This window comes from Rutidosis leptorrhynchoides, chromosome 10 (assembly GCF_046630445.1).
Source record: "Rutidosis leptorrhynchoides isolate AG116_Rl617_1_P2 chromosome 10, CSIRO_AGI_Rlap_v1, whole genome shotgun sequence".
NCBI lineage: Eukaryota > Viridiplantae > Streptophyta > Magnoliopsida > Asterales > Asteraceae > Rutidosis > Rutidosis leptorrhynchoides.
Genome location: NC_092342.1, coordinates 336947149 through 336959568, shown reverse-complemented (window position 1 = coordinate 336959568; position 12420 = coordinate 336947149).

The window sequence follows — 12420 nt, the reverse complement described above, 5'->3', positions numbered from 1 at the left end:
GTTATATGCATTATATATATATATATATATATATATATATATATATATATATATATATATATATATATATATATATATATATATATATATATATCATTTGTTTGCTAACGAAAATAATAATTATAATAATATTAAAGAAATATTAAATATGATAATAATTATAATACTTTAGATTTTTAAGAAAAGTAATAATGTTAGTAATTCTATTAGTGATAATAATAATGATATTAATAATAATAACTATAAAAATATTAATTTTACTGTTAATAATAGTTATGATAATGGTTTTAGTAATCACATAATAATAATACTCATGATAATATATATAATAATACTTATAATCATGTTAGTGGTAATAATAATAATAATCGTAATATTAATATTAATGATGATAAATAATATTTATAGTCATGTTAATAATACTCATTTTTATTATAATAATATGTAATTGCCTTATTATATTATTACTAATAATTAACTTAGCCATAATAATAATAATAACCATATTGATAATGATAATCATTTTAATAATAATATTTGTATTACTAATACTAACACTTATAATAATACTTATGCTAATAATAATAATAATAATAATAATAATAATAATAATAATAATAATAATAATAATAATAATAATAATAATAATAATTATAAAATGCTACAATTTCTAATATTAATGATAATAATAATAATAATGATCATAATTATAATTATAATAATAATACTACATATGTTAATATTAGTAATATTAATAACAATAATACTAAGTAATGATAATAATATTAGTAAAAATAACAATTTTTAACAATACTAATTAACACTACAATACTAATTAACACTAACAATAATAATAATAATAATAATAATAATAATAATAATAATAATAATAATAATAATAATAATAATAATAATAATAATAACAACAATAAATATGAAAATAATAACAATAAAAATAAGTCACTACCTCAAGAAATAGACTCTTTAAAAAGAATAACGTTCCTGCCCGGACTCGAACCTGGGACCTCTCGCTACCCCGACACACACATAAACCACTCAGCCATTTTCCATTTTCCTGAGATTAACCCACGACTTTTTATTATAACCCGTATTAAATTTTCTGTTATATCCTTCCTTCTTCACTTCTTTCAATCGACCAGAGTATATATATATATATATATATATATATATATATATATATATATATATATATATATATATATATATATATATATATATATATATATATATATATATATATATATCACACTCAAAATAACAAAATACTAATTGTATTAGAAAATATAAATGAACCAGAAACGATTTATAAGGAACGATTTTGATTAATCAGTCGAAAGAAAAAAAAATAAAAAAAATCAATGTTGCTATATCGTGAAGAACACATACCAACTCAAATTCCAATTTCCAAATTAAGTATATTTTAGACCAAGATTAAAACATGAAAAAGGTTGTAATTCACACATTGAAACTTCTGAGATCATTAATTGAGTTTGAATCTCAGCAGATAGCTCTAATTCGATCTAAGAAAACCGTTTGACTTTTTATATCAACAACTTTGACTCCAAAATTCATAAGCGATATTAAGAATTGAACCTTGATATTTTGCAGACAATTTGAGTAAACGATTCCTAACGAAACTGTATTAATACCTTCTGAAATTGATTTCGAAATTGAGGCTTGAGAAAAAAAATGAGTTTAAGAACAGAGTTATCGATATATAATTTTTTTTATTAAATTAACAATTGGATTCTGTTTTAAAATAGATGTAATTGATATAGAGAATGGAGAAACGAATGACTTCATCAATTATAATAAGATCCGATTGTTTTATATCACAATGCGTCGACAGGATCAATTAGTAACAGAAGGGAGAAAATAAAAAATAAATAAAAGATGGAATTAATTGATATCAGATTTTTGGTGGTTTGTGTGGATCCAATCTCGGCTGTAAACTCTTTATGTGACAGAAACAAATTTTTTACATAGTATGAAAGGTGTTTGTAACAACTCGTACTCTTTTTATTATTTATATAATTTTCATTATTATTATTAATAAATAATTAAATATACTAGTAATATTAACATTGATTAAATATAATTAATAATACTGATTTGTAATAATAGGAATACTAATTTTATTAATGTTATTAATAATAGATTGTATTATTTTCCAATGATATAATGATATTAATAATACTAATATTGATAAAGATAATAAGAATAATAATAATAAACAATACTAATATTATATATAAAGAAAAATAAATAATACTGTTAACTTTAATAATAATTATCATACTAATAATAAAAATACTAATAGTAATGATAACAATAGTTGTGTATAATAATGTTAATAATAATGTTATTAATGATAATATTAATGAATTATATTACTTTTATAATAATAATGATGTTGATGTTGATAATCTATAATAATGATAATATCTAATAACAATACTAGTATTAATCATAATAACTAAAATTAAAATTTTACTACTAGTTATAGTAATAATGATATTAATAAGGATAATACTAATATTAATAATATTATAACAATCAAATGTATCAAATTTCATATATATATATATATATATATATATATATATATATATATATATATATATATATATATATATATATATATATATATATATATATATATATATATATAGTAATATTAATAATACTGATACTAATGTTAATATTTATGAAAGTAATAATTTTAATATAACAACCATATTTTAACTTGTATTATATTATTAATTGTGTAATATTTATGTACTACATTATATAATAACTTTTATTGAATATTTATTATTTATAAACTTTATATGTATTACAATATACACTGTGAAGACCCGTCCTAATCCATCTGGACGAATTCCATATCGATTATAAATGATTCACAATAGTTGATTTCATTGCGAGGTACTTGACCTCTATATGATACATTTTACAAACATTGCATTCGTTTTTAAAAGACAAACTTTCTTTTCATCGAAAGTTGACATTATGCATACCATTTCATAATACATCCAACTATATTTGACTAAATAATAATCTTGATGAACTCAACGACTCGAATGCAACGTCTTTCGAAATATGCCATGAATGACTCCAAATAATATCCTTAAAATGAGCTAATGCACAGCGGAAGATTTCTTTCATACCTGAGAATAAACATGCTTTAAAGTGTCAACCAAAAGGTTGGTGAGTTCATTAGTTTAACATAAATAATCATTTCCCATCATTTTAATAGACCACAAGGTTTTCATTTCCAGTTCTCATAAATAAGCGTCCCATGCATAGAGATAAAAATATCATTCATATGGATTGAACACTGTAGTGACCCGAACTTTTCCATGTTTATATATATTAAATGAAATTGATATTTATATGATTAAGTGTTTCCAACATGTTAAGCAATCAAACTTGTTAAGACTTTATTAATTGAAATAGGTTTTATATAGACAATTGACCACCCAAGTTGACCGGTGATTCACGAACGTTAAAACTTGTAAAAACTATATGATGTCATATATATGGATATATATATAGTTAACATGGTATTATGATAAGTAAACATATCATTAAGTATATTAACAATGAACTACATATGTAAAAACAAGACTACTAACTTAATGATTTCGAAACGAGACATATATGTAACGATTATCGTTGTAACGACATTTAATTGTATATATATCATATTAAGATATATTAATATATCATAATATCATGATAATGTAATAATTTAACATATCATTTGATATAATAAACAATGGGTTAACAACACTTAACAGGATCGTTAACCTAAAGGCTTCAAAACAACATTTACATGTAACGACTAACGATAACTTAACGACTCAGTTAAAATGTATATACATGTAGTGTTTTAATATGTATTCTTACACTTTTGAAAGACTTCAAGACACTTATCAAAATACTTCTACTTAACAAAAATGCTTACAATTACATCCTCGTTCAGTTTCATCAACAATTCTACTCGTATGCACCCGTATTCGTACTCGTACAATACACAGCTTTTAGATTTATGTACTATTGGTATATACACTCCAATGATCAGCTCTTAGCAGCCCATGTGAGTCACCTAAAACATGTGGAAACCATCATTTGGCAACTAGCATGAAATATCTCATAAAATTACAAAAATATGAGTAATCATTCATGACTTATTTACAAGTAAATAAAATTACACATCCTTTATATCTAATCCATATACCAATGACCAAAAACACCTATAAACACTTTCATTCATCAATTTTATTCATCAAATTGATCTCTCTTAAGTTCTATCTTCAAGTTCTAAGTGTTCTTCATAAATTCTATAAGTTCTAGTTTCATAAAATCAAGAATACTTCCAAGTTTGCTAGCTTACTTCCAATCTTGTAAAGTGATCATTCAACCTCAAAGAATCTTTCTTATTTATAGTAAGATATCTTTCTAATACAAGGTAATACTCATATTCAAACTTTGATTCAATTTCTATAACTATAACAATCTTATTTCGAGTGGAAATCTTACTTGAACTTGTTTTCGTGTCATGATTCTGCTTCAAGAACTTTCAAGCCATCCAAGGATCCTTTGAAGCTAGATATATTTTTCTCATATCCAGTAGGTTTATCCACAAAACCTGAGGTAGTAATGATGTTCATAATATCATTCGATTCATATATATAAAACTACCTTATTCGAAGGTTTCAACTTGTAATCACTAGAACATAGTTTAGTTAATTCTAAACTTGTTCGCAAACAAAAGTTAATCCTTCTAACTTGACTTTTAAAATCAACTAAACACATGTTTTATATCTATATGATATGCTAACTTAATGATTTAAAACCTGAAAACACGAAAAACACCGTAAAACTGGATATACGCCGTCGTAGTAACACCGCGGGCTGTTTTGGGTTAGTTAATTAAAAACTATGATAAACTTTGATTTAAAAGTTGTTCTTCTGGGAAAATTATTTTTCTTATGAACATGAAACTATATCCAAAAATCATGATTAAACTCAAAGTGGAAGTATGTTTTCCAAAATGGTCATCTAGACGTCGTTCTTTCGACTGAAATGACTACCTTTACAAAAATGACTTGTAACCTGGATTTCCGACTATAAACTTATACTTTTTATGTACAGATTCATAAACTTAAGTTCAATATGAAACCATAGCAATTGGATTCACTCAAAACGGATTTAAAACGAAGAAGTTATGGGTAAAACAAGATTGGATATTTTTATTTGTTGTAGCTACGTGAAAATTGGTAACAAATCTATACAAATCATATCCTAGCTAACTTATATTGTATTATACATGTATTCTAATATATTATGTAATCTTGGGATACCATAGACACGTATACAAATGTTTTTACATATCATATCGACTCATCTATATATATTATTTGGAACAACCATAGACACTCTATATGCAGTAATGTTGGAGTTCGCTATACAGGGTTGAGGTTGATTCCAAAAATATATATACTTTGAGTTGTGATCTAGCCTGAGACGTGTATACACTGGGTCATGGATTGGGTCAAGATAATATATATCAATTTATTTCTGTACATCTAACTATGGACAACTAGTTGTAGGTTACTAACGAGGACAGCTGACTGAAAATATTTAAAACATTAAAACGTATTAAAAAATGTTGTAAATATATTTTGAACATACTTTGATATATATGTACATATTTGTTATAGGTTCGTGAATCGACCAGTGGCCAAGTCTTACTTTCCGACGAAGTAAAAATCTGTGAATGTGAGTTATAGTCCCACTTTTAAAATCTAATATTTTGGGATGAGAATACATGCAGCTTTATAAATGTTTTACAAAATAGACACAAGTACGCAAAACTACATTCTATGGTTGGATTATTAAACCGAATATCGCCCTTGAAGTCTGGTAGCCTAAGAATTAGGGAAATGACCCCTAATTGACGCGAATCCTAAAGATAGATCTATTGGGCTTAACAACCCCCATTCAGGTTATGGATGGTTTAGTACTTCGAGATTATTATACAGACGAGAGGTTCTGTTTATGGGATATTCTATGCATTAAGTTAACGTCGGATACCAGGTGTTCAACATATGAATGATTTTTATCTCTATGCAGTTTGCGAAATGCCTGATAAGAGATGTGTTATAAAAATGAAATCTTGTGGTCTATTATTATGATTTAATAATATGTAGGTTAAACCTATAACTCACCAACAATTTTGTTGACGTTTTAAGCATATTTATTCTCAGGAGATTATTAAGAGCTTCCGTTGTTGCATACTAAATTAAGGACAAGATTTGGAGTCCATGCTTGTATAATATTATTTAAAAACTGCATTCGAAGACTTATGTTGATGTGTAATATTATTGTAAACCATTATGTAATGGTTGTGTGAAAAACGCTATATTTTAGATTATCATTATTTGATAATCGTTGTAATATTTTAAAGGTTATGGTTTGTTTTAAAATCGAATGCAGTCTTTGAAAAACGTCTCATATAGAGGTCAAAACCTCGCGACGAAATCAATTAATATGGAACGTTTATAATCAATATGAACGGGACATTTCAGTTGGTATCCGAGCGTTGGTCTTAGAGAACCAAAAAATTTGCATTAGTGTGTCTTATCGAGTTTGTTAGGATGCATTAGTGAGTCTGGACTTCGACCGTGTTTTCTTTAAAAATGATTGCTTAACATTTTTGTTGGAAACTATATATTATTAACATGTAAATATTATGTGATATATTAATCTCTTAACATGTTTGATATTGTGTGATAGATGTCTACCTCTAGCACAAATCCCATTGACTCACCTAATAATAACGAAGAGTCGAATATATATTGGCAAGATTCACAAGTTCCCGAAGAACCGGAAGAAGAGGAAACGGAACCGGAAGAAGAGGAACAGGAAGAAGAGGAACCAGAAGAAGAGGAACCGGAAGAAGAAGAGGTTCCAGAGGGGGGAATAGTAGGAACTACATAAAACCGGTCAAATAAAAGAAAATCCTCAACCAATGGACCAAAGTTAATAATGGTCAATGGTGTTTCCTCTAAGGAAGCAAAATATTGGGAAAATTACCAATTTTCTGATGAATCGGATCCTGATGAGGATTCCGATGATGTTATAGAAATTACCCCAACCCAATTTAATGAGGCAAAAGAAAATAATAAGGGAAAAGGCATCAAAATAGAGAAATCTGATTCCGACCCCGATGAACTTTATATGTACCGTCAACACCCGTATTTTCAATATCGTGACAATAACCCGGGAACCTCTAAACCACCAGATTTTTCTAAACAAATGTGGAAAACAACGTCTCGTATTAGAGGAACATCATATATCCCTAGAAAATTAGGAAAAAGAACCAAGTCCAAAGAAGAAGAAACCAGTGATTCAGATTAGAGGGGTGTGAGCATGTTGTGTAATAAATGTATTGTAGTGTGCTTGTACTTTTATGTTCTATGTAAAAATTGCTTGTATTGTTTGTTATTACGAATCTAATCCTTGTCTATTTTATAGTATAAAAACAAAATGGATGATAAGGGTAGACAACCGAATATTTTAGAAGACCTACCAGAGGATATGATTGAGAAAATCTTGTCTAGAGTCGGTCAGAATTCATCAGCACATTTAGTTATAGCGAAATTAACTTGTCAAACATTTGAAAGACTTTCCAGAAATGCCTTAGTTTATAAAAGGCTTTCCTTTGATAGGTGGGGTATATCACATTGGGGAGACCGTAAGTTACGCCGTGTTTTCTTTAAAGCGTTAAATGCTGGGAACCCAAATGCAATTTTACGCTACGGGTTAAGAACCTATTTTGACTCAACATATCCCAACATAGGATTTCGTGAGTTAGAAAGAGCTTCTAACATGCAACATAAAGAAACATGTTATGCTTACGGGTTAATAATGTTCGCTTCTCATCAAATTTAGAAAAAGAACATTGGGTTGCAACTTTTAAATAAAACATTCCCACAAGTGATGGACTCGGTAGTTGAGATGAGAAACAAGGTTTTTAGATTATTATGGGGCTGTTGGACATTACGAAACTCTCATCCTTTGACGACATTACAACATGCTGTCTTGTCAACGGTCACAACGGTTATGTTCCAAAAGACCAAGGATAGGAAGTAGTCATAGTAAAACCAGAATGCATGACTTGTTTCTGGACGTATGAATTACGTGTCTTTATTGCCTTTGTTGAACGACTTGCGTATTAACTAGAATTATCTTCGCAACTGTTTTGTATCAGAGTTTTTATGTGATATATTTCATGCTATATGTAAAATAGCGGTATTGTAAGTTTGCAAAATATTGTATAAAAGTTTGAATGTGAAATATTATTATAATCAGTTTTCATATAAAATTGTAGTAGTTAAATTGTATGTTAGCTACTAAGTATGAACTTAACGGGTAGGTATTACCCGAATTAAAACTTATAAAATGCTAATATGAAGAAAAAGCTTTTATAAATGAGTTCATATTATGCTACGGAATATTATTGACTACTCTTAATATTCTATATGATTAACTTAATTCTTTTGGCTATTTTTGAAGGAAATGGCACCGACTACTCGTCAGAACTTGAACATGAGTGAGGAAGACTTTCGTGCTTTCCTTGCAGCAAATATAGCCGCAGTACAGGCTGCAATGCAAAACAACAATAACTCAGGGTCTAGCAGTGGAGTTAACTCCACAGGAAACCGTGTAGGATGCTCCTACAAGGCTTTCACTGCCTGTAAACCTCTGGAATTCGATGGAACTGAAGGACCAGTTGGACTGAAACGATGGACCAAAAAGGTCGAATCTGTGTTTGCTATAAGAAAATGTGCTGAGGAAGATAAGGTAAAGTATGCCACGCATACCTTCACAGGTACTGCGTTAACATGGTGGAATACCTATCTCGAACTAGTGGGACAAGATGATGCTTACGCACTACCGTGGTCAGCATTCAAACACTTAATGAACGAGTAGTACCGTCCCAGAAACGAGGTCAATAAGCTCAAGGTAGAGCTTAGAGGGTTACGAACACAAGGGTTTGATATTACCACGTACGAACGATGATTCACAGAGTTGTACCTATTGTGTCCGGGAGCGTTCGAAGATGAAGAAGAGAAAATCGACGCATTTATAAAAGGGTTACCGGAAAGGATCCAAGAGTATATAAGTTCACACGAGCCCGCCTCCATATAAAAGGCAAGTCGAATGGCTCATAAACTTATAAATCAAATTGAGGAAAGTATTAAAGAACAGGCGGCCGAAGAAGCCAATACGAAACAAGTCAAGAGGAAATGGGAAGAAACCAGTGACAAGGGTCACAATTTCAATAATCATCCCAACAATCATAACTACAATCGCACCAATTTTCGCAACATCAATCGCAACTACAACAAATGGCACAACAACAACAACAACAACTACAACAATCATCCCAACAACAATAACAACCGCAACAACAACAACAATCAGAAGCAGCTATGCCAAAGGTGTGAAAAGTATCACTCGGGGTTCTGCACCAAATTTTGCAACAAGTGTAAAAGAAATGGTCATAGCGCGGCGAAGTGTGAGGTCTACGGACCAGGGGTTAACAGAACGAAAGGAACAAATGGTGTCGGAACGAGTAATGGCGGAGCAAGTAGTGTCGGAGCAAGTTATGCCAATGTAGTTTGTTATAAATGTGGAAAACTGGGCCACATTATTAGAAATTACCCGAACCAGGAGAACACGAATAGACAAGGCCGCGGAAGAGTTTTCAATATTAATGCAGCAGAGGCACAGGAAGACCCGGAACTTGTTACAGGTACGTTTCTTATTAACAATAAATCTGCTTACGTTTTATTTGATTCGGGTGCGGATAGAAGCTATATGAGTAGAGATTTTTGTGCTAAATTAAGTTGTCCATTGACGCCGTTGGATAGTAAATCTTTACTCGAATTAGCAAACGGTAAATTAATTTCAGCAGATTATATATGCCGGAATCGAGAAATTAAACTGGGTAGCGAAATTTTTAAGATTGATTTGATACCAGTAGAGTTAGGGAGTTTTGATGTAATAGTTGGCATGGACTGGCTGAAGGAGATGAAAGCAGAGATTGTATGTTACAAAAATGCAATTCGCATTGTACGAGAAAAAGGAGAACCCTTAATGGTGTACGGAGAAAAGGGCAACACGAAGCTACATCTTATTAGTAATTTGAAGGCACAAAAACTAATAAGAAAAGTTTGCTATGCTGTTCTAGCACACGTCGAGAAAGTACAAACTAAAGAAAAGAGCATCAATGATGTTCCCGTCGTAAAAGAATTTCCCGATGTATTTCCGAAAGAATTACCGGGACTACCTCCACATCGATCTGTTGAATTTCAAGTAGATCTTGTACCAGGAGCTGCACCAATAGCTCGTGCTCCTTACAGACTCGTACCCAGCGAGATGAAAGAACTACAAAGCCAACTGCAAGAACTATTAGAACGTGGTTTCATTCAACCAAGCACATCACCATGGGAAGCTCCTATTTTGTTTGTCAAGAAGAAGGATGATACATTTAGGTTGTGTATTGACTACAGAGAGTTGAATAAACTTACCATCAAAAACCTTTATCCACTGTCGAGAACTGACAACTTATTTGATCAACTACAAGGCTCGTCGGTTTATTCGAAAATTGATTTACGTTCTGGATATCATCAAATGCGAGTAAAGGAGGATGATATTCCAAAAACTGCTTTTAGGATGCGTTATGGTCATTACGAGTTTATGGTTATGCCGTTTGGATTGACTAACGCACAAGCTGTGTTCATGGACCTTATGAACCGAGTGTGTGGGCCATATCTTGACATGTTTGTCATTGTTTTCATCGATGACATACTTATTTACTCAAAGAATGATCAAGAGCATGAAGAACATTTGAGAAAAGTGCTAGAAGTATTGAGGAAAGAAAAACTGTACGCTAAGTTTTCAAAATGTGCATTTTGGTTGGAAGAAGTTCAATTCCTCGGTCACATAGTGAACAAAGAAGGTATCCAAGTGGACCCGGCAAAGATCGAAACCGTTGAAAAGTGGGAAAGCCCAAAAACTCCGAAGCATATACATCAATTTTTAGGATTGGCTGGTTACTACAGAAGATTCATCCAAGATTTCTCCAAAATAGCAAAACCCTTGACTGCATTAACGCATAAAGAGAAGAAATTTGAATGGAAGGATGAACAAGAGAAGGCGTTTCAGTTATTGAAGAAAAAGCTAACTACGGCACCTATATTGTCATTGCCTGAAGGGAATGCTGATTTTGTGATTTATTGTGATGCATCAAAGCAAGGTCTCGGTTGTGTATTAATGCAACGAACGAAGGTGATTGCTTATGCGTCTAGACAATTGAAGATTCACTAGCAAAATTATACAACTCACGATTTGGAATTGGGTGCTGTTGTTTTTGCATTAAAGACTTGGAGGCATTATTTATATGGGGTCAAAAGTATTATATATACCGACCACAAAAGTCTCCAACATATATTTAATCAGAAGCAACTGAATATGAGACAACGCAGGTGGATTGAACTGTTGAATGATTATGATTTTGAGATTCGATACCACCCGGGGAAGGCGAATGTGGTAGCTGACGCTTTGAGTAGAAAGGACAGAGAACCTATACGGGTAAAAGCTATAAATATAATTATTCGTACTAACCTTACTACTCAAATAAAGGAGGCGCAACAGCGAGTTGTAAAAGAAGGAAAGTTGAAGAATGAGATACCCAAAGGATCAGAGAAACATCTTAATATTCTGGAAGACGGAACCCGATATAGGGCTGATAGAATTTGGGTACCATGGTTTGGAGATGTGAGAGAAATGGTACTTAAGGAAGTACATAAAACCAGATATTCAATACATCCTAGAGCGGGAAAGATGTATAAAGATCTCAAGAAACACTTTTGGTGGGCGGGTATGAAAGCCGATATTGCTAAATATGTAGGAGAATGTTTGACGTGTTCTAAGGTCAAAGCTGAACATCAGAAACCATCAGGTCTACTCCAACAACCTGAAATCCCAGAATGGAAATGGGAAAACATTACCATGGATTTCATTTCTAAATTGCCAAGGACTGCAAGTGGTTATGATACTATTTGGGTAATAGTCGATCGTCTCACCAAGTCAGCACACTTCCTGCCTATGAGAGAATATGATAAAATGGAGAAGTTATCACGTCTATACTTGAAGGAAGTTGTCTCCAGACATGGAATACCAGTCACTATAATCTCTAATAGGGATGGCAGATTTGTTTCAAGGTTTTGGCAGACACTGCAACAAGCATTGGGGACTCGTCTAGACATGAGTACTGCTTATCATCTACAAACTGATGGGCAGAGTGAAAGGACGATACAG